Raw genomic sequence first — 24,160 nt, forward strand, 5'->3', positions numbered from 1 at the left:
GGTTATCCATCCATTTTACTGCAGAAATGGCTCCTTTTGTTTCAACCTGGATTTCTCCTCGTTCCAATTTTACGTTTTCTTTCATAAATTTGGGTAAATCAAAAGCATTTACTTTATACTATAGCTTTGAGGAAAAAATCAAAAAACGTCACGCAAACAGCACTGAAAGGCTCCTCTGCAGAGCAACACTCAGCTATACAATGCCTCTGCGCGAAGGTACAGCAAAAACGGCGGGAACTTTCGATTGGAAGTACTACCCTATACTGTTCACTAGGTGGTAGCACCGTACAGAGGTGTGAACCGTGAATCCCACGGGACAAGGAGCGAGTTGATTGTAGTGGGAAGCATGTTTCCCACGGCTCACGAAAGGGTTAAGAGAAGACAGACCGAGACATCAATCCAGAGACGCGCAAGTCTTCTGGAGAAGTGGCGCTGGCTCAAGTCATATCGCCGAAAAAGTGGAAAATCAAAACATTTTGACAGCCCTGCTAAGCGTGTTCGTTTATGTTGCTTTCTCCTACTTTTTGTTTGATTAATATTTTCTACATTACATAAAATATGTAAATGTATGTACCAGGTGGTTATAATAACACATGCAGCTACTCACAGAAGACTATTGTGTGCTGTAATATCGAAAGGCAGCGAAACTTGGTAGACATTATAAAGCGTCAGCGCCTAATCGATTTTCGCTGGAAGAAAATTAGTTCCAACTTTGGTCACCAGTAGCAAGTCCGTCACTGAACAGCACCTCACCAATATCTCTGGTGCTCATACTGAACAAATTATTTAAGCAGCAATAATAATACCAACATTATGTCTTTCTCACTCGCTTAAACATTTCTGCCCATGTTCTGTTCCTAATCTATTACATACAGAAACCTTTCTATAAGTCTTTCTTGCATTCAGAGTGCCAGATTTACTCCTGGTGACCAAAATTGGTCGCATTCGGGAGGACGACAGTTCAATCCCCAGTCCGACCATCCTGCTTTAGGTTTTCCGTGATTTCCCTAAATCGCTCCAGGCAAATGCCGGGATGGTTCCTTTGAAAGGGCACGGCCGACTTCCTTCACCATCCTTTTCTAATCCGATGAGACCGATGACCTCGCTGTCTGGTCTCCTTCCCCAAACCAACCAACCAACCAACCAAAATTGGACTCTTTTTTTTCCAACGTTAATCGGTTCCACCTTAACGCCTTAGAATCTCTACCAAATTTTGCGTCTTTAAAATGATAATGGCCGACACTGGACCCATGAATAGTTGCACTGTAACAATAATCATCCAGTATTTATGTACGTGTATATTTTCTTTTGTCTGAGTGCTATGCCAAGAGAGATTATTATCTGTGTAAAATCCATGCTGAACTCAGCGGAACGTCCAGCTGAAGGATGGCTCTGAGCACTATGGGACTTAACATCTGAGGTCATCAGTCCCCTAGAACTTAGAACTACTTAAACCTAACTAACCTGAGGACATCACACACATCCATGCCCGAGGCAGGATTCGAACATGCGACTGTAGCGATCGCGCGGTTCCAGACTGAAGCGCCAGGAACCGCTCTGTCACAGCGGCCGGCCAGCTGAATGAGTCTGAGTAGAGACTAATATTATGAATTTTTCTAGACTACGAAAGTGTGAAAATGGGGATTTCAACGATTCAAGGACTAGCAGTTAGTCAAAACGGTGTATAAAGACAGAATAAAGAACGTGTGATTCCTGATAATTAAGTTTGCTGAAGTTTTGCAGTACGTTTATGAGTGTAGAGCTTACGTGTCAACTACAAATGACAGAAAAATGTGCCTTTTCAATAAATTATGGTTTGGAATGAGTAATTAATAAACAATACTTATCATTTCTTTAAGGCATCATGCTTTTGACTGGTTTGATGCGGCCCACCACGGATTCCCCTCCTGTGACAATCTTTTCATCTCAAAGTAGCAACTGCAATCTACATCCTCAACTATTTGCAAGGTGTACTCCTATATCTGATTCCTCTACAGTTTTTATCTTCTACAGCTCACTCTAGTACCATGGAAATTACACCCTGATGTCTTAACAGATGTCGTATCATCCTGTTCTTTGTTCTTGTCAGTGTTTTCTACATATTCCTTTCCTCAACAATTCTGCAGAGAACCTCCTCATTCCTTATCTTATCGGTCCACCTAATTTTCTCCTCTGCTCTAGACTTCTCACAGTCCATGTTTCACTACCATATAATGCTAGCTCCGAACATATATTCTCAAAAATAACTTCCTCAAATTAAGGCCAGTAAAGGTCTTTTTTACGATGTTCGTCAGCTTTTTATGTCCTCATTTTCCCGTCCATCGTGAGTTATTTTACTACCTAGGTATTACAATACCTTAACTTTGTGATCCCAAATTCTAAAATTAAGTTTCTCAATGTTCTCATTTCTGCTGCTTATCATTGCTTTCGTCATTCTTCGGTTTGTTCACAGTCCATATTCTGTACTTATTTGACTGTTCATTTCATTTAACATGTGCTGTAACTCTCCTTCACTTTCGATGAGGACAGCAATCATCAGAAAATCTTATCATTGATATCCTTTCACTCTGAATTTTAATCCCACTTCGAACCTTTCTTTTATTTCCGTCATTGTTTCTTCGATGTGTAGATGGAACATTAGGGGCGAAAGACTACCATCCTGTCTTACATCTTTTTTAATCTGTGAACTTCGTTCTTGGTTTTCCAGTCTTATTGTTCCCTTGTTTTCCTTGTACTACTACATATCACCAGTCTTTCCCTTTAGCTTACCCCTACTTTTACCAGAATTTCAAGCATTTTGGACCATTTGACATTATCCAGCCCATTTCCAAATCGACAAATCATATGAACGCAACTTGATTTTTCCTCAGTCTTGTTCTCCAATATCGACTGCAGCGTTATACCTGCCTTACCGGTGCCATTACCTGTCCTAAAGCCGAACTGATCATTTAACATATTATAAATTTTCTCTTCCATTCTTCTGTATATTATTCTTGACAGCAGTTCCGATGCATGACTTTTTAAAATGATTGTGCGATAATTCTTGCATTTGTTTTCTCTTACTATTACGGAATTGTTTACATGATTTTTTTCCAAAGTCCTCCCCCCTTAACATAATGTATCTCTGCTGCTGCAAATATTGTGCAGTTGAATAGTTGCTGCAGTGTAAATAAATTCATTCTGCATTTGTACAATCCCTTTTATGATAAAAAGTGTGTTTTTATGGTATAACGTATCTCTGCAAATATGAACATTGTATGGTTGATTAGTAGCTGTTCAGTAACTAAAAAAAATCATTCCGCATTTATACAACTTCTTTCTTCGAAAAATATATAGCTTCCAGTAAGAAATGTGAGTTAATTTGCTGTATCTGTGTTATTACTGTTATTATTATTTGATCCTATCTGACTACGAAAATTACTGTTTGATGGAAGGCAATTGAAAAAAGTTTTATTTTGAGGAACCATTTTTTAAAATTTTTAACGCAATTATTTAGGTTGACAAAAGTATCGAAATATTTTTATATGCTTTGAATTTAGCCTGAAACGAATTCAAGCCAATAGACGCAATTAGATACTTGGACATTTCTTCCATAAATTCAACATCGACTACTTTTATAGTTACAGGCTCAAAGCTTACAAACTTGATAATGGAGGGATACAGGCATTGATACATTGCTCCACTTGATCTGTATTTACACTGTTATTGCGCAAATACTCAATAAATAACTAGTACACCCCTCTCTCATATGGACGCCAATGACGCACTATCTGTGCCAAATGAAAATGCACAATACATGTCTTACAATTTAACAACGCTTGAATATTTTAGATATGCATTGTGTCCCATTAGGTCAAATCTAGGATTGCTTCAACGTACATTTCTATCATAGGCACATTATGACTAAACTTGTGAATGTCAGTGGGGTATGTGGGATGCGTCATACTCACCTGTGACATTCCTCTCTGTATATTACATCGTACTGAGTGGAATCCCTACTCATACCATTAACACTGCACTTCAGCGTCGGCACATCATGCATTTCCTACCTCTATAACTACTTCAAACTCAATGTCAGTGATAGGCCGACATTCACAAGTTTAGAACCACAGATAACATTGTATGTATTGGTGAAAAACAGTGCCATGTGTGGGACTTGGCTGCTGTGTGGTGCTACAGGGAAGTCAGACGTCGCCAGGTTGGAAAGGTCGGGAAGACAACCTATGGGCTGCGACTGTGGGAACATCCGAGCGCCCTACTTCACCACTAGATCAGGCACTCGTTGCAGCTACACTGCTCGTGCTGCGGTACAGCTAACAACGCAGGTCGTCCAGTAGGCTGTGGCTGCTGCTGTGATAAACCCACGTCTGTAACAATGATTAAAACACGCCTTAATAACAAAAATAATGACTCACACACATAACATTAGTAATTAGAGATGGGTTGACTTCATACATACCGATGGTCTCGTTCTACATTCCAGGTGATCGATGCTGCTGCTGGCGGCGATACATGATGGACAGCAAAAGATGACATATACGCAATCGCATTATTATAAACAAAATGCTCAAGAGAATGGGGAGCTTATTTGGCACGCCATTGACTCCAGAGTGTGGGAGCTTCAGGGCATGGGGTAGGGGGGGGGGGATGGGAGGCATTGCTTCATGTGGACAAAACACATGCAAATGACAGGGTCTAGAGGGGCTCCCCTCCTACTCCTTGCCCTTGGTGCGTGATTTCCCGAATAATAAAGAACTGCTGATGGTGTTGTCAGCGAAATATAACAGCCACAAATTGTCTCAGATGTAATATTATACCACAGATAAAAAGAGCTGATGCTGATGTCATCAACATTCCTGCGAGAACACACACTTCCCTACTACTGTCATTCAGCTGAAGTTTGAGGGAGGTACGACAGATTGGAGGACTAACAGAAGATCATTAGATGATAGAAAAATTAACCAAACGTCCACGTGTACAGTCGCTCAGTTTAATGAGTTTAATGCTGTTGCAACTCTTCAGAATTTCAGTAACATAAGCTAAGTTTTTGTTAACAAAATGAAAGCGGTCACCTAAAGTTATTATAATTCACTGACTGCGGCGCGTTGCAAATTGTTTTGAGCAAAATTTGGAGTGGAACGAAATCAGATCAAGTAGGGTGCTACTTGACATCATCTCGCTGAACTAAGTGCAACTAAAACGCCGTAATTAAGTTGACTGACCGACTAGTATAATTTACTTTTTGAATAGTTAATTCACTGTTATGACTTGTTGTTCGGCCACAGATAATTAACTACTATTTTTATTTATATTTGGATGACATCCCGAGAGGCACCCACATGCCTTGCTCATACTGTGGCATCAAGCAGTCAGGCCTGCAAGATGAGTGGTCTGCCAAGCGAGTGGATTCATTCTTATTTATCGAGTAACATGAACTCTAGTACTCACAATTAAGTTACAAGTTATCCTCCTATATGACTAATACGTAACGGAAACACGCATCTGGCTATCAGTAATTTACGGAACTCTGACTGTTCACTACGCACTGGAAATACCATATTTTCTTTCTTTTTTATTTAACGGCTTTTGTCAACACGTGGCCATCGCACTGAATATGAGTGGCGCACACATTATAAATTCTGGATATCATGACAACATACAGTTCGAAGGAAAAGGCCACCAATCTTTTTCTTTTCACTATCTTATTTATTCCGATAAATTCTATAACCTAAACACACAAATTCTATAACCTACAACAATAACACATGAGAAATTCCGCCCAGTGGGAAGGCTTTACATTGGTGAATCTCTATCTTATGGTCTCGTAACTATTTAACGCTACAGTGCACTTTCTGGATAGGATGGTGGATCTTCTATTATTTCTCACACTTCGACTCTCACAATCGTCATCACGAAACTTTCCTCCAAAGCGAGCAGTACAAAAGGAACACGCATAACCCACTAATCTTTTGAAACTACCTTGCTACTCTCCCATGCAAACCACACATACCCAAATTACATGACATACACCACACTACAACATGGAATACAATACAATAAATAGTCACAACACTATCACTTTCAGCTCTCCCACTTCAATTAGTATTTATCCCAGTTTCACATGACACTGCCCCACTTTGTAATTCTACTTTCCTACTATGAACTCTGGAGATATATGCACGTCTTCCTGTGCAATGCAAGCCAAGTGGCGTTGCTGGATAGACGGCCGACTCACCTTGCTTCTCTCTCAGAGTTTAAATCTAGCGTCACACGGAATCATATCACGCAAAGTAATATTAAGAACATATTCATCACACACGCGAGTCCTCAACTGATACCATGGACGAGTACTTCTCTTTATCCTTTGCCTCATACACAGATTGAGACTCACACAGTACTCACCACATGGAACTACTCGTCTCTAATTTCAAGTCCTGCACACGCCATTTCTTAAATATTTCAACTTATGGTACACACGCTATTTCTTAAATATTTCAATTTATTGTACACACGCTAGTAATTCAGCTTAACTTAAGCACACGGAAGTATTTCAACTTATTGCTACACGTGGTTTCATTGTGACCGTTGGATGTAGGGATTTACTTTGTGGGAGTGCACATGTGATCAATTAAATAAATAAATTGTCATTCTTTCCCACACTGGTATCCGGCTTCGCTGTATTAATTGAAATTGAGTTATTTTACAAAAAAAATGTGTTGTTCTGACAAAAATAATGAAGTATGTTGTACCTATTTTCAATGTCGGGCGGTACTGTACCCTTTCAATTCATAAAACAGCTTGTCTTACATTTTGTTGTATCTCTTGTGGTAGATTTCGTTCGTGAACTTTAGAATCCGCCGTCCGCTGTGGCGGAGCGGTTCTTGGCGCTTCAGTCCGGAACTGCGCTGCTGCTACGGTCGCAGGTTCGAGTCCTGCCTCGGGCATGGTTGTGTGTGATGTCCTTAGGTTAGTTAGGTTTAAGTAGTTCTAACTCTAGGGGACTGATGACCTCAGATGTTGAGTCCCATAGTGCTTAGAGCCATTTGAACCATTTGTTCCCTATCAGTGTTGTTGGCCAAAGCTGTGTCGTAGTGATATCTCAGGTTAATGTGTAGAAGTGGGAGGAAAAATTAATGATTTACTTTACGATGTGACTTTGCTGTGCGACGCTGCTTCCTTCCCGCACACATGTGGAGGAAGACAGTGACAGGTGGGTGAGGGTTGTCAGCATACAACCGGCAACCAGGCGACTGTTGTGGTAGTAAATTTTATGAGCCAGCAAGCGGCCGGTATTTCAGATAGGGAGAAACTAGGGTGGACAACATCTGTTGTCAATAGCACTAACTTTGCGTCTGCGGAATTGTAATAGTACTGAAGTTCTCATGGTACTATAAAATGGCTGATTGAATAACATTCTTGTAACTGAACCCCCCATGAACCATGGACCTTGCCGTTGGTGGGGAGGCTTGCGTGCCTCAGCGATACAGATGGCCGTACCGTAGGTGCAACCACAACGGAGGGGTATCTGTTGAGAGGCCAGACAAACATGTGGTTCCTGAAGAGGGGCAGCAGCCTTTTCAGTAGTTGCAGGGGCAACAGTCTGGATGATTGACTGATCTGGCCTTGTAACATTAACCAAAACGGCCTTGCTGTGCTGGTACTGCGAACGGCTGAAAGCAAGGGGAAACTACAGCCGTAATTTTTCCCGAGGACATGCAGCTCTACTGTATGATTAAATGATGATGGCGTCCTCTTGGGTAAAATATTCCGGAGGTAAAATAGTCCCCCATTCGGATCTCCGGGCGGGGACTACTCAAGAGGACGTCGTTATCAGGAGAAAGAAAACTGGCGTTCTACGGATCGGAGCGTGGAATGTCAGATCCCTTAATCGGGCAGGTAGGTTAGAAAATTTAAAAAGGGAAATGGATAGGTTAAAGTTAGATATAGTGGGAATTAGTGAAGTTCGGTGGCAGGAGGAACAAGACTTTTGGTCAGGTGATTACAGGGTTATAAATACAAAATCAAATAGGGGTAATGCAGGAGTAGGTTTAATAATGAATAAAAAAAATAGGAGTGCGGGTTAGCTACTACAAACAGCATAGTGAACGCATTATTGTGGCCAAGATAGACACAAAGCCCATGCCTACTACAGTAGTACAAGTTTATATGCCAACTAGCTCTGCAGATGATGAAGAAATAGATGAAATGTATGACGAGATAAAAGAAATTATTCAGGTAGTGAAGGGAGACGAAAATTTAATAGTCATGGGTGACTGGAATTCGTCAGTAGGAAAAGGGAGAGAAGGAAACATAGTAGGTGAATATGGATTGGGGGGAAGGAATGAAAGAGGAAGCCGCCTTGTAGAATTTTGCACAGAGCATAACTTAATCATAGCTAACACTTGGTTCAAGAATCATGAAAGGAGGCTGTATACATGGAAGAAGCCAGGAGATACTGACAGGTTTCAGATAGATTATATAATGGTAAGACAGAGATTTAGGAACCAGGTTTTAAATTGTAAGACATTTCCTGGGGCAGATGTGGATTCTGACCACAATCTATTGGTTATGAACTGCAGATTGAAACTGAAGAAACTGCAAAAAGGTAGGATTTTAAGGAGATGGGACCTGGATAAACTGAAAGAACCAGAGGTTGTAGAGAGTTTCAGGGAAAGCATAAGGGAACAATTGACAGAAATGGGGGAAAGAAATACAGTAGAAGAAGAATGGGTAGCTCTGAGGGATGAAGTGGTGAAGGCAGCAGACGATCAAGTAGGTAGAAAGACGAGGGCTAATAGAAATCCTTGGGTAACAGAAGAAATAATGAATTTAATTGATGAAAGGAGAAAATATAAAAATGCAGTAAATGAAGCAGGCAAAAAGGAATACAAACGTCTCAAAAATGAGATCGACAGGAAGTGCAAAATGGCTAAGCAGGGATGGCTAGAGGACAAATGTAAGGATGTAGAGGCTTGTCTCACTAGGGGTAAGATAGATACTGCCTACAGGAAAATTAAAGAGACCTTTGGAGAGAAGAGAACCACTTGTATGAATATCAAGAGCTCAGATGGAAACCCAGTTCTAAGCAAAGAGGGGAAGGTAGAAAGGTGGAAGGAATATATAGAGGGTTTATACAAGGGAGATGTACTTGAGGACAATATTATGGAAATGGAAGAGGATGTAGATGAAGACGAAATGGGAGATAAGATACTGCGTGAAGAGTTTGACAGAGCACTGAAAGACCTGAGTCGAAACAAGGCCCCGGGAGTAGACAACATTCCACTAGAACTACTGATGGCCTCGGGAGAGTCAGTCATGACAAAACTCTACCATCTGGTGAGCACGATGTATGAGACAGGCGAAATACCCTCAGACTTCAAGAAGAAAATAATAATTCCAATCCCAAAGAAAGCAGGTGTTGACAGATGTGAAAATTACCGAACTATCAGTTTAATAAGTCACAGCTGCAAAATACTAACGCGAATTCTTTACAGACGAATGGAAAAACTGGTAGAAGCTGACCTCGGGGAAGATCAGTTTGGATTCCGTAGGAATGTTGGAACACGTGAGGCAATTCTGGCCTTACGACTTATCTTGGAAGAAAGATTAAGAAAAGGCAAACCTACGTTTCTAGCATTTGTAGACTTAGAGAAAGCTTTTGACAATGTTGACTGGAATACTCTCTTTCAAATTCTGAAGGTGGCAGGGGTAAAATACAGGGAGCGAAAGGCTATTTACAATTTGTACAGAAACCAGATGGCAGTTATAAGAGTCGAGGGGCATGAAAGGGAAGCAGTGGTTGGGAAAGGAGTGAGACAGGGTTGTAGCCTCTCCCCGATGTTATTCAATCTGTATATTGAGCAAGCAGTAAAGGAAACAAAAGAAAAATTCGGAGTAGGTATTAAAATTCATGGAGAAGAAGTAAAAACTTTGAGGTTCGCCGATGACATTGTAATTCTGTCAGAGACAGAAAAGGACTTGGAAGAGCAGTTGAACGGAATGGACAGTGTCTTGAAAGGAGGATATAAGATGAACATCGACAAAAGCAAAACGAGGATAATGGAATGTAGTCAAATTAAGTCGGGTGATGCTGAGGGAATTAGATTAGGAAATGAGACACTTAAAGTAGTAAAGGAGTTTTGCTATTTAGGGAGTAAAATAACCGATGATGGTCGAAGTAGAGAGGATATAAAATGTAGACTGGCAATGGCAAGGAAAGCGTTTCTCAAGAAGAGAAATTTGTTAACATCGAGTATAGATTTAGGTGTCAGGAAGTCGTTTCTGAAAGTATTTGTATGGAGTGTAGCCATGTATGGAAGTGAGACATGGACGATAACTAGTTTGGACAAGAAGAGAATAGAAGCTTTCGAAATGTGGTGCTACAGAAGAATGCTGAAGATAAGGTGGGTAGATCACGTAACTAATGAGGAGGTATTGAATAGGATTGGGGAGAAGAGAAGTTTGTGGCACAACTTGACTAGAAGAAGGGATCGGTTGGTAGGACATGTTTTGAGGCATCAAGGGATCACAAATTTAGCATTGGAGGGCAGCGTGGAGGGTAAAAATCGTAGAGGGAGACCAAGAGATCAATACACTAAGCAGATTCAGAAGGATGTAGGTTGCAGTAGGTACTGGGAGATGAAGAAGCTTGCACAGGATAGAGTAGCATGGAGAGCTGCATCAAACCAGTCTCAGGACTGAAGACCACAACAACAACGAACAAGAAGTAGAACTAGAAATAGGGCTTAGTGCACTGATGGTCATAAATCTAAAGCAGTAGCGAACAGTAAACTGGCCGCAGTTAGATAATTACACTAGTGGCCATTAAAATTGCTACACCAAGAACAAATGCAGATGATAAACGGATATTCATAGGACGAATATATTATACTAGAACTGACATGTGATTACATTTTCACGTAATTTGGGTGCATAGGTCCTGAGAAATCAGTACCCAGAACAACCACCTCTGGCCGTAATAACGGCCTTGATACGTCTGGGCATTGAGTCAAACACAGCTTGGATGGCGTGTACAGCTACAGCTGCCCATGCAGCTTCAACACGATACCACAGTTCATCAAGAGTAGTGGCTGTCGTATTGTGATGAGCCAGTTGCTCGGCCACCATTGACCAGACGTTTTCAATTGGTGAGAGATCTGGAGAATGTGTTGGCCAGGGCAGCAGTCGAACATTTTCTGTGTCCAGAAAGGCTCATACAGGACCTGCAATATGCGGTCGTGCATTATCCTGCTGAAATGTAGGGTGTCGCAGGGATCGAATGAAGGGTAGAGCCACGGGTAGTGACACATCTGAAATGTAACGTCCACTGTTCAAAGTGCCGTCAATGCGAACAAGAGGTGACCGAGACGTGTAACCAATGCACCCCATACCTTCACGCCGGGAGATACGCCAGTATGGCGATGACGAATACACGCTTCCAGTGTGCGTTCACCGCGATGTCGCCAAGCACGGAAGCGACCATCATGATACTGTAAACGAAACCTGGATTCATCCGAAAAAATGACGTTTTGGCATTCGTGCACCCAGGTTCGTCGTTGAGTACACCATCGCAGGCGCTCCTCTCTGTGATGCAGCGTCAAGGGTAACCGCAGCCATGGTCTCCGCTGATAGTCCATGTTGCTGAAAACGTCGTCGAACTGTTCGTGCAGATGGTTGTTGTCTTACAAACGTCCCCATCTCTTGACTCATGGATGGAGACGTAGCTGCACGATCCGTTACAGCCATGCGGATAAGATGCCTGTCATCTCGACTGCTAGTGATACGAGGCCGTTGGGATCCAGCACGGCGTTCCGTATTACCTTCCTGAACCCACCGATTCCATATTGTGCTAACAGTTATTGGATCTCGACCAACGCGAGCTGCAAAGTCGCGATACGATAGACAGCAATCGCGATAGGCTACAACCCGACCTTTATCGAAGTCGGAAACGTGATGTTACGCATTTCTCCTCCTTACACGAGGCATCACAACAACGTTTCACCACGCAGCGCCGGACATCTGCTGTTTGTGTATGAGAAATCGGTTGGAAACTTTCCTCATGTCAGCACGTTGCATGTGTCGCCACCGGCGCCAACCTTGTTTGAATGCTCTGAAAAGCTAATCATTTGCATATCACAGCATCTTCTTCGTGTCGGTTTAATTTCGCGTCTGTACCACGTCGTCTTTGTGGTGTAGCAATTTTAATAGCCAGTAGTGTATAAGAAAGTTATCAGGACAGTAATCATGCAATGTGAGGTGTTTTGGCCACCCCATAGACACCAACGCAGTCAACGGTTACATACTTCAGTAACCCCTAATAATGTCCAAGCTATTTTTAATAACGATATAGAGTGACAAGACACAGGAAAGATTGACATAGGAGCGCCTGGTTCGTCACACGTTTGTTTAATTACCCTAAGAGCGACACAGAAATGCGCAACAACCTGCAGTAGCATACGTTACAATATTCACGTATTGTAGCAAGCAGATCAAGACTTGAGATGAAATAAGGCAGAAGACATAGATAACGTTCTGTCGGGAAGTGGCAACCAAATGACTATTCAAATTGCTGCGTGGAATCTATGAGACTGAAGATATACTATCAGACTTTCGAAAAAAATACCATTCAAACAACTCTGAAGTTAGCAACAGCCGAAAAGTGCGAGAATTAACGACAATCAGCTTAACAGCGCATGCATCCAAGTTGCAGACAAGAATAATATACAGAACAACGGAAAAGAAAATTGAGGATCTGTTAGATGACGATCGCTCTGGCTTCATGAAAGGTAAATGCACCGGAGAGGCTGTCCTAACGTTGTGTTTGATAGTGGAAAGGAGACCGAAAAGAAGCATACGGGAGCGTAGAATGGTGAAAGATGTTCGAAATTTCGAGAAAGACAGGAGTAAACGATAGGGAAAGACGGGTGATATTAGAATATGTACAAGAACCAAGAGGGAAAAGTAAGACTGGACGACCAGCAAGTGCCTGGATTAAAAATGGCGTAAGACGGGGACACAGTCTTTCGCCCCTGCTATTCAATCCACGTATCGAATGAGCAATGACGGAACAAAAGAATGCCTAAACAGTGGGATTAACATCAAGGCTGAAAGGGCACCAAAGATAAGATTCGCTGATGACATTGCTATCCTCAGTGAAAGTGAAGAAGACTTGTACATCGGTTTGAATGGCATGAACAGTCTTATGTGTGCAGAATATGAACTGAGAGGAAACCGAAGAAAGACGAAAATAATACGAAGTAGCAGAAATGAGAAAACGAGAAACTTAACATCAAAATTGGGAATCACAGAATAAACGTAGTTAAGCAATTCTGCTATCTTGGAAGCAAAATAACCCATGGTGGAGGAAGGTTGAAGGACATTAAATTAGCACGGCCAATAGAAATCTACTATTACGAAACATAGGCCTTAAGTTGAGGAAGAAATTTCTAAGAATGTACGTTTGTAGCATAGTATTGTCCTTGAATCACGGACTGTGGAAAACTGGAACAGAAGAGTCTCGAAGCTTTAGAGATGTGGCGCTGCAGAAGAATGCTGAAAATTTGTTGGACTTATAAGGTAAGGGATGAAGAAGTCATATTCAGAATTGGCGAAGAAATGAACACTAGGAAACTATTGACAAGAATAAGAATAAGAATTTTAGAACGTGTGTTAACACATCGGGGAACAACTTTCATTGTAGTAGAGGGAGCTGTAGAAGGTAAAAACTGCACAGGAAGACGGAGTGGCATATATCCAGAAAATAATTAAGGAAAGTAGGGTGCCAGTGCTACCCCGAGATCAAAAAGTTTGCACAGGAGAGGAATTCGTGGCGGGTCGCATCAAACCAGTCAGAAGACTGATGACTCAAAAAAAGAAAGGAAACAGTTTCTGCTATTAAAATTTTAATGTTCTCCATTCGTTTATGGATTTTTTTTTTTTCATGGTTAGCAAGTGTTCTGCTCAATGCGCTTAAGAGAACGTTAAATTTGGAAGGATACGAACAAATTTTACTGCATTGCCTAGTGCGTAGAGTAGAGGAACATTTCAAAGACAATGATAGTAATTAAGAAAAGCAGAGTGCAAGTGCTACTCTGAGACGAAGAGGTTGGCACAGGAGAGGAATTACTTTGAGACATTATGCAATTGCCATCACCACTGGACGAGAATGATGATTAGATTAGATTAGATTAGATTAATACTAGTTCCATGGATCATGAATACGATATTTCTTAATGATGTGGAGCGAGTCAAATTTTCCAATACGTAACATAATTAAGTTCATTTAACAACATAATTAAGTTAATAAAACAACTTTTTTATTTCTTGGTTTTTTATTTTTTATAATTTTTTATAATTTTTTTTGTTTTTTATCTTTTTTTCTTAATTTATATCTAAAAATTCCTCTATGGAGTTGAAGGAGTTGTCATTCAGAAATTCTTTTAATTTCTTCTTAAATACTTGTTGGTTATCTGTCAGACTTTTGATACTATTTGGTAAGTAACCAAAGACTTTAGGGCAGTATAATTCACCCCTTTCTGTGCCAAAGTTAGATTTAATCTTGAATAGTGAAGATCATCCTTTCTCCTAGTATTGTAGCTATGCACACTGCTATTACTTTTGAATTGGGTTTGGTTGTTAATAACAAATTTCATAAGAGAGATATATACTGAGAAGCTACTGTGAATATCCCTAGATCCTTAAATAAATGTCTGCAGGATGATCTTGGGTGGACTCCTGCTATTATTCTGATTACACGCTTTTGTGCAATAAATACTTTATTCCTCAGTGATGAATTACCCCAAAATATGATGCCATATGTAAGCAATGAGTGAAAATAGGCGTAGTAACCTAATTTACTAAGATGTGCATCACCAAAATTTGCAGATCATCAATGTGTTTCTTCGAATTTAATCTCTCATCAATGGACACACCTAAAATTTTTGAATATTCTACCTTAGTTATATGCTTCTGATTAAGGTGTACATTTATCAATGGCGTCAAACCATTTACTGTACGGAACTGTATGTACTGTGTCTTATCAAAATTCAGTGAGAGTCCGTTTACAAGGAACCACTTAGTAATTTTCTGAAAGACATTATTGACAATTCAATCAATTAATTCTTGTTTGTCAGGTGTGATTACTATACTTGTATCATCAGCAAAGAGAACTAACTTTGCCTCTTCATGAATATAGAATGGCAAGTCATTAATATATATTAAGAACAAGGCCGACCCTTGTGGAACCCCATTCTTGATAGTTCCCCAGTTTGAGGAATGTGCTGATCTTTGCATATTATGAGAACTGCTTATTTCAACTTTCTGCACTCTTCCAGTTAGGTACGAATTAAACCATGCCCTACCCGTCTCTGCCGTAGCAATACTGCCTTTTTCTAAGAAGGGGTGAGTGGTTTAAGAAGGTACTGATTAAGGGAGCATATACGGCACTAAAGTCCTGAGCAGTGACTGGGCTAAACATCTGTGTTGCATTCGAAGTTCTCTTGTTTAATTCCAAGAATTTAAATAAAAAATGACCTATGGGGGGACGTAGGAGGCGGGAGGGGCAGATGAACGGGAAAAGATTACATGCCTTAGGAAACACATCATGTGATTGGCCCTGCTCGTAGGCAATCCTACGGTCAGAGGTAAAATTTGATCCAGAATAAACGTTACATTTTCCAGTGACTCATAATGTCCATTGCAGTCTTTCCATGGCCCACAATGCCCGTTGTTGTAATATTATCGTCTATAGAAGTGACAAGAGGACGGAATGAGTAACTGAATACAAATTCAGTCAGGATGTATTGTGATATTTTGAGAAAGGAGCTATTTAATTTGAGTTTTATAATGATGAAAAGATGGTAGTAGGGTCTAGTTGTATGCCTTCGATTACAGGGAGATACTCAGTGGACAAGGTACTTATTGCAAACTGGAAATGCTCACCATTTTACAGAATTAGAAATTCCAACTGGACTGGAACAAGTTAAGTGTGTTGTAGAATTATGGAACATGTTTTTTGTTCAAGAATTATAACGTTCTTGGAAAATGAACAGCTCCTCTATAAAAATCAAAATGGATTCAGCAAACAGAGATCCTGCGAAAGTCAGCTCGCTTTATTCTTCCTTGAGATCCACAGCACAGTGGACAACGGCGCTCAGGTTGATGCCGTATTCCTTGATTCCAGTAAGGCATTTGACACCGTCCCACATTGCCGTTTAATGAAAAAAATACGACCTTACGGAGTATCGGAGCAGACCTGCCATTGGATTCAAGACTTCCCTGTAGGTAGAACTCGTTACGTCGCTCTTAACGTAACTAAATAGACAGATGTAAAGGTAATATCCGGCGTACCAAAGGAAAGTGTGATAGGACCGATGCTGTTCACAGTATATTCTCGTAAATGACCTAGTAGAAAGCGTCGGATGCTCTTTAAGGCTATTCGCAGATGATGCAGTTGTTTATACCAAAGTAGCAACGCCAAAAAATAGTAAGAATTTGCAGAACGTCCTGCAGAGAATTGATGAATAGTGCAGGCTCTGGCAGTTGACCCTGAACGTAAATAAATGTAACATATTGCACATACATAGGAAAAGAAATCCACTACTGTACAGCTACACTATTAATGACAATCAGCTGGAGACAGCGTCTGCCGTAAAATATCTAGGCGAAAATATCCAGAGCTACCTTAAGTGGAATGACCATAGAAAACAGATAGTGGGAAAAGCAGACACCAGACTCAGATTCATAGGAATAATCTTGAGGAAATGTAACTCATCCACCAAAGAAGTGTCTTATAAGGTGCTTGTTCAGCCGATTCTTGAGTATTGTTCATCTATCTGGGATCCCTGTCAGGTAGGACTGATAGAGGAGATCCAACGAAGAGCGGCGCGTTTCGTCACGGGATCGTTTAGCTGGCGAGAGAGAGTTACGGAGATGCTAAACAAACTCCACTGGCAGACGTTACAAGGGAGACGCTGTGCATCACGGAGAGATTTACTATTGAAATTTTTTGAACAGCACTTTTCAGGAGGAGTCAGACAACACATTACTCCCTCCCCTTCCTCCTCCCCCTCCCCCCACATACGTCTCGTGTACGGACCACTAGAAGAAAATTCGAGAAATTATAGCTAATACAGAGGCTTACCGACAATCATTCTTTCCACGCACTATTCGCGAGTGGAACAGGGTTGGAGGGATCAGATAGTGGTACCGAAAGTACCCTCCGCCACACACCATTTGTTGGCTTGCGGAGTATGATGTAGATATAGGTGAATTGAGCGAATTAGGAACCATTTTATTATTCTATGTTTAGCCATTTTTCAATAGAACCGTTGTCCCCCTATATACAGTGTAATTTATTTATTTATTTAGCTTATGGCATATAACACATCATATAGAAAAGACATAAAGAGTAGTCACAGTGTGTAACATATAGTTGTAGACACAAAAGTGTTTAAAAAAAGTGTATATAACAAACAAAAGTTCACAAACAAACATCCAGATTTGTGACATAGGCTATTGCACTTTCAGTCGCGGTCAGAAACTCATTGGGGTCTCCTGCAAAACGTCTCAGAGGGCAATCTTCCACGATGTGACGAATCGTCTGCCGGTCCGCACCGCAGTCACATCTCGGGGTGGTGATTTTACCCCACCTATGGAGGCTGTCTGCACATCTGCCGTTATTTGTCCGAATTCGATTCAGGGTCGTCCAAGTTTTCCTTGGCAAATTGAATCCTGGTGGTTGGACATTGATGCATGGCATATTCTGCAGGTTTTGGAGCACAGATTCTCTCCACCGCATTTTCCAGAGGTTGCCATAATCCGGGTTGAGAGGATGCGTATTTTTTGCCTTTTTTAAAGAGGGGTGTCTTGAGCACAATCTGTTCATCTCCAGGGCAGGAACATCCTTATGGATTGGCAATCTCTCGTTGTTCAGCACTTTTCCATACTCGCGTATGAGAGCGTTCTCTCTGCGCAGGTCCGGTGGGGGAATGTTGCTCAGTATAGGTAGCCAGTGTAAAGGCGTTGGCTTTATTGTTCCTGATGTCATCCTCATTGTGTAGTTTAGTTGAGCATCGTGTAAAGAAAGACACCGACCGAAATGCGTAGCAGGGATGGGACAACCCAACCGGTTAAAACCGATACCGGTATTTCAGTTCTGAATGACCGGTATTTTTTTGTCTCGGTTAAACTAGGTGCTCTTTATTTTGTACTTTTTATCATTTCGTTTGGCATCAAGGATACATTACTTGAATTGAACAGCAATGATGTTACTGGTAACACAATATGCATATACTACAAATAAAATAGATTACATTCATTTATGGTAATAAAAGTCAGATTAGATCGATAAATCAATAATATACATATGGATAAAAACACTAGGATGAGTTACATGTAAAAGAGAAAATGTGGTTTTTATAAACAGTAATATTGACAAACAGAGCTTCAAGTTGTAATAAAAACTATAGGTTAATATCTAAAGTATCCAGCCAGGAGATTGCTTCCTCAGAGACCTCATGTATGCTGGTCAGAGTTCCAGCATATTTCCGTAGGGGACACTCTGTGACTATGTCGTGTATTGTTTGTCGTTGGTGTCCGCAGTCACACTTGGCACTTTCAGCGATTCCCCACTTGTGCTTCAAGTCCTGGCATCTTCCGTGCTTGGTGCGTATGCGATTTAGGGTGGTCCACGACCTCCTAGGTAAGTGGAATCCAGGAGGGACTCGTGTAGGATCAGCAATGAGACCTGCAGAATCGGGATTGGCTGCGAACCATTCTTCCCGCCATGCTGTTTCTGGTTGGAATCCTTCAGAAGTAAGCCTTTTTCCAAGTCTCCAGGAGGGTTTCCTGGACTTAAGACGTTGCCTTTGAGTGGCATCACAGTCTTGGTGTAGCGGTAACTCGTGATTCTTGGAGCATTTCTCCCATTCCCTTTTCAACGCTGAACAGGTAGCCATTCTGTGGGTGTGGATTTTATTGTCCCGGATACGCTTCTCATGGCTACATTCAGCTGCGTGTCTACCATCGCTGTATGAGCGCTGTTCAGCCATACAGCTGGGCTGCAATATTCCCCAACAGAGTATACAAGTGAGAGGGCAGTTGTTTTGAGTACTGATGCCTTAGCTCCCCAGCTTGTTCCGGAGAGTTTGTGTAATATATTGTTTCTGGTTCTCATTTTTAAAGCTGTTTCAGTTAGGTGTTTTCTATATGTTAGCGAACGATCCAAGGTCACGCCGAGATATTTTGGGAATGGGTTATATAACAGCAACTAATTTCTAAAGGAAATTTGCGGTTTATAGCGAACATGCCTATTACTGAGATGGAAGGTGGAGGATTCAGTTTTATTTCTGTTTACTTTGAGTCGCCATCCATTAAAAATGTCATCTAGAATTTGCAGATCCTGAGTGAGAGTCATTTCTGAAGTTGTAAAATCGTTAGCCTGCGTCACCAAGGCTATGTCATCAGCATAGATAAATGTTCCTGCTTTCGTTTCTGGCAAGTCAGCGACATATAAATTGAAAAGTAGGGGGGCCAATACTGATCCTTGTGGTAGTCCGTCATTTAAAATGTGTACCTTGCTTACTTGACCTTTTAGGTGAACTTGGAATTTCATGTTGTGCATTTATTTTACATGGAATTATTCTTAAGAACTTAAGAAGCATGCCTTTCCGCCACACTGTATCATATGCTGATGTTAGGTCAATACACACGGCCATTGTTTTCTTCAGGTCTTCGAAGCCCTTCTCTATGTATGCTGCCAACGCTAGCACTTGATCGCTACAACTGCGGTCTCGTCTGAAGCCAGCTTGTTCTACAGGAATGTGTTTCAGGATAGTTGGTGCAATTCTATTATAGAGTACTCTCTCCAGCAGTTTATAGCAGACACTTAGAAGTGCAATGGGTCTATAGTCTTCAGGATTGTTACCAGATTTTGACGGTTTCAGGATGGCAATTATTTTAGTTTCCTTAAAAAGATTTGGCAGTCTTCCTGTTGCGAGAATTTCATTAAACAGTGCAGTTAGCCACTGCACTGCACCTTGGCCAGCATTTGTAAGGAACTCCGGGTATATACCACCACAACCAGCCGCTTTACCAGATTGCAGAGTATTTAGGGCTGAAACAACTTCGGCTGCAGAGATTTTCTGTGCAAATTCGGAAGGCTGTGCTTGAGACATTTCAGACTTTAGCTGATGTATTATTTCTTTGGCTTTCTGTTTGTTGTTGTTGCTTGGTGTTCTTGTTATATTAACAATCCTGGCTGCTATTTTGTTAGGATATATTTTGTCTGATAAGATATTAACTTTTGTGGCACTGCCAAGCTTTCTTAATAAATTCCAAGCTTTCTTACTCGAGTGTTGGAAAGAAATGTTTTCAGTTAGTTCCATCCATTTCTTTTGCCTAGCTGAATCTAGGGCCGAAATCAATTCATCTGCTACCTTGGTGTCTCGAGTCGTTTTAAATTCTTCATACAATTCTTGTCATCTAGGGCTCCATCCAGGAATGTAGTTCTCTCTGTAGCCTCTTGGAATATGTTTTCTGGCAATGGAATGAATTAGTCTAACAAAGCGGTCGTAGTGCCTAACATTAGGTGGAATAAGCTGAATAATATGATCAACCTCTTCAGAGAATTTTTCCCATTTGGCTTTTTGGAAGTTCCATCGTGGCTTTGGTATAGACTTCACAACTGGGATTTCGAGTCCAATTTTGACCAGTACAGGTCGGTGTTGGCTTCTAGGGAAATCACTGAGCACCTTCCTGCTGCTCTGCAGGGGTAATCCTTTGTTGTTAGTGGTAACGAAACAGAGAGAGGGAGTGTAGTCCTGAGCCCATCTAGCTGAGCGGAATGTCCCTTTGTCCTTCCCGTCAAATAGTAAGAAAAGGCGTTCCATTTCAGCCCATTCTGATACTTTCTCACCATCTTCATTCGTGGTTCTGTAGCCCCATTATGTGTTATGGCTGTTGAAGTCTCCAATTACTACTATTCCTGGCTGTGGAATATTTTGAGCAGCTTCATTTACCCATGGTTGTGCTGGGGGCTTATAGATGATCACAATCTCTGTGTAGGCGACTTTCAGCCTGATGGTATGGATGTTATTTTCCGTTTTTGTTTGGACATCTGTTACCTCTTCAACATCATTCTTGATATATGTTGCAGATCCGTAACTTGCATGGTATGTCGCAGCAGCTAACGTGTAGCCAGGGAGCTTACACCTGGAATGAAGTTGGGTTTCGTCTCAGCAGTGGGTTTCCTGTTGTAGAACAACGTCCATCTTGTTTTCAATCAATATTTGAGTGAGATTCTCACTTTTTGCTCTGCTTGTTCCCTCTATGTTTAGCTGTAAGAGCCGGAGGGTATTCCCTAAGTCCTTTGTCACATCGTTCTTGGCAGAACAGTTTTGCTTCATTGCTATGTATCCTCTAACAGCTGGGATATCCTAAGGTAATTTGCAGCCACCAGAGGTCCAGCAGCCTATATCTGTAGACTATTTAGCCGTAACTTAGTTACGTTGCCCGGGGTACACCACTTGGAGGCTAGTCTACTTTGTACTGATTACCGGGTATACCGAAATACCAGTTATCCATAGGAGCAGTGCTGCCGGCCGGAGTGGTCGTGCGGTTCTAGGCGCTACAGTCTGGAACCGAGCGACCGCTACGGTCGCAGGTTCGAATCCTGCCTCGGGCATGGATGTGTGCGATGTCCTTAGGTTGGTTAGGTTTTCTAAGTTCTAGGCGACTGATGACCTCAGAAGTTAAGTCGCATAGTGCTCAGAGCCATTTGAGCCATTTTTTTTTGAGCAGTGCTAATATCTTACCGTTTTTAAATAAATCTGTTTTAAGAAACAAGCAACTTTTCTTCGCAATATCTCCATTGCTTTGAAATATTGCGTTAATATATAAAACGGGATAGCTATTATTTTGACAACTATGCCGACAATTACGAGCAAGAAACACATGGCATAAGTATTGGTACAGCTTTGCTTAGACAATAATGTGTCTGCTACCATGTGGCGTGGCCTATTGAATGGTATGCACGTACAAGCATTGTGCTAGGTTTGCCCTGTTTGATCTACAAGGTGTTTCCGTATGAGCGTGCAAAAATTTAACAGGACATGGAGGATGTTCTACTGATCAATTTGAGGAAGTGAACCTGGGGCCGGAGAAGCCAGCTTAAGGAGGTAATAAGAATAAAACCAAATTACTGTGGCTTTTTTATTTTCATTAGTTACAGTCAGTGAGGGCATCTGACATAATGAACGTAACAGTTGTACTGTATCTTACAAAACGTGCTGAAACAGACGGCCATCAACCTCAATGCAAGTATGACATCGGCAAACAAGATTCTAACGCATCCTGACAAATATCCCTGGTGTGTTTCGAATCACATCACAGGCATCTACACTCCTGGAAATGGAAAAAAGAACACATTGACACTGATGTGTCAGACCCACCATACTTGCTCCGGACACTGCGAGAGGGCTGTACAAGCAATGATCACACGCACGGCACAGCGGACACACTAGGAACCGCGGTGTTGGCCGTCGAATGGCGCTAGCTGCGCAGCATTTGTGCACCGCCGCCGTCAGTGTCAGCCAGTTTGCCGTGGCATACGGAGCTCCATCGCAGTCTTTAACACTGGTAGCATGCCGCGACAGCGTGGACGTGAACCGTATGTGCAGTTGACGGACTTTGAGCGACGGCGTATAGTGCGCATGCGGGAGGCCGGGTGGACGTACCGCCGAATTGCTCAACACGTGGGGCGTGAGGTCTCCACAGTACATCAATGTTGTCGCCAGTGGTCGCCGGAAGGTGCACGTGCCCGTCGACCTGGGACCGGACCGCAGCGACGCACGGATGCACGCCAAGACCGTAGGATCCTACGCAGTGCCGTAGGGGACCGCACCGCCACTTCCCAGCAAATTAGGGACACTGTTGCTCCTGGGGTATCGGCGAGGACCATTCGCAACCGTCTCCATGAAGCTGGGCTACGGTCCCGCACACCGTTAGGCCGTCTTCCGCTCACGCCCCAACATCGTGCAGCCCGCCTCCAGTGGTGTCGCGACAGGCGTGAATGGAGGGACGAATGGAGACGTGTCGTCTTCAGCGATGAGAGTCGCTTCTGCCTTGGTGCCAATGATGGTCGTATGCGTGTTTGGCGCCGTGCAGGTGAGCGCCACAATCAGGACTGCATACGACTGAGGCACACAGGGCCAACACCCGGCATCATGGTGTGGGGAGCGATCTCCTACACTGGCCGTACACCACTGGTGATCGTCGAGGGGACACTGAATAGTGCACGGTACATCCAAACCGTCATCGAACCCATCGTTCTACCATTCCTAGACCGGCAAGGGAACTTGCTGTTCCAACAGGACAATGCACGTCCGCATGTATCCCGTGCCACCCAACGTGCTCTAGAAGGTGTAAGTCAACTACCCTGGCCAGCAAGATCTCCGGATCTGTCCCCCATTGAGCATGTTTGGGACTGGATGAAGCGTCGTCTCACGCGGTCTTCACGTCCAGCACGAACGCTGGTCCAACTGAGGCACCAGGTGGAAATGGCATGGCAAGCCGTTCCACAGGACTACATCCAGCATCTCTACTATCGTCTCCATGGGAGAATAGCAGTCTGCATTGCTGCGAAAGGTGGATATACACTGTACTAGTGCCGACATTGTGCATGCTCTGTTGCCTGTGTCTATGTGCCTGTGGTTCTGTCAGTGTGATCATGTGATGTATCTGACCCCAGGAATGTGTCAATAAAGTTTCCCCTTCCTGGGACAATGAATTCACGGTGTTCTTATTTCAATTTCCAGGAGTGTACATTTCTGGCAACAAACGCCGTCTCCGTGCCTACTGGGGTCTCACACGTAAGACACTTTAGATATCCTCATCGGAAATAATCAAGGGGATCAAGTTAGGTGATCTCGCAGGCAGTGGTACAGGACATCCACTTCCAATCCAGCGATCAGGAATTACGGCATTAAGATGGTTGCGGACATCCACACTGCAGCGAGGCTGTACACCATCATGTTGTCTCCCCATCATCTCACGATAAACCAACGGAACGTTTGCTCCAACAACTCAGGTAGAACTCTTTGAACGAACCTCAAGTACAGGTCGCCATTGAGACCGCTAGGTAGAAGATAAGGCCCAATGAGAT

This window comes from Schistocerca nitens, chromosome 1 (assembly GCF_023898315.1).
Source record: "Schistocerca nitens isolate TAMUIC-IGC-003100 chromosome 1, iqSchNite1.1, whole genome shotgun sequence".
In the NCBI taxonomy this organism is placed as follows: domain Eukaryota; kingdom Metazoa; phylum Arthropoda; class Insecta; order Orthoptera; family Acrididae; genus Schistocerca; species Schistocerca nitens.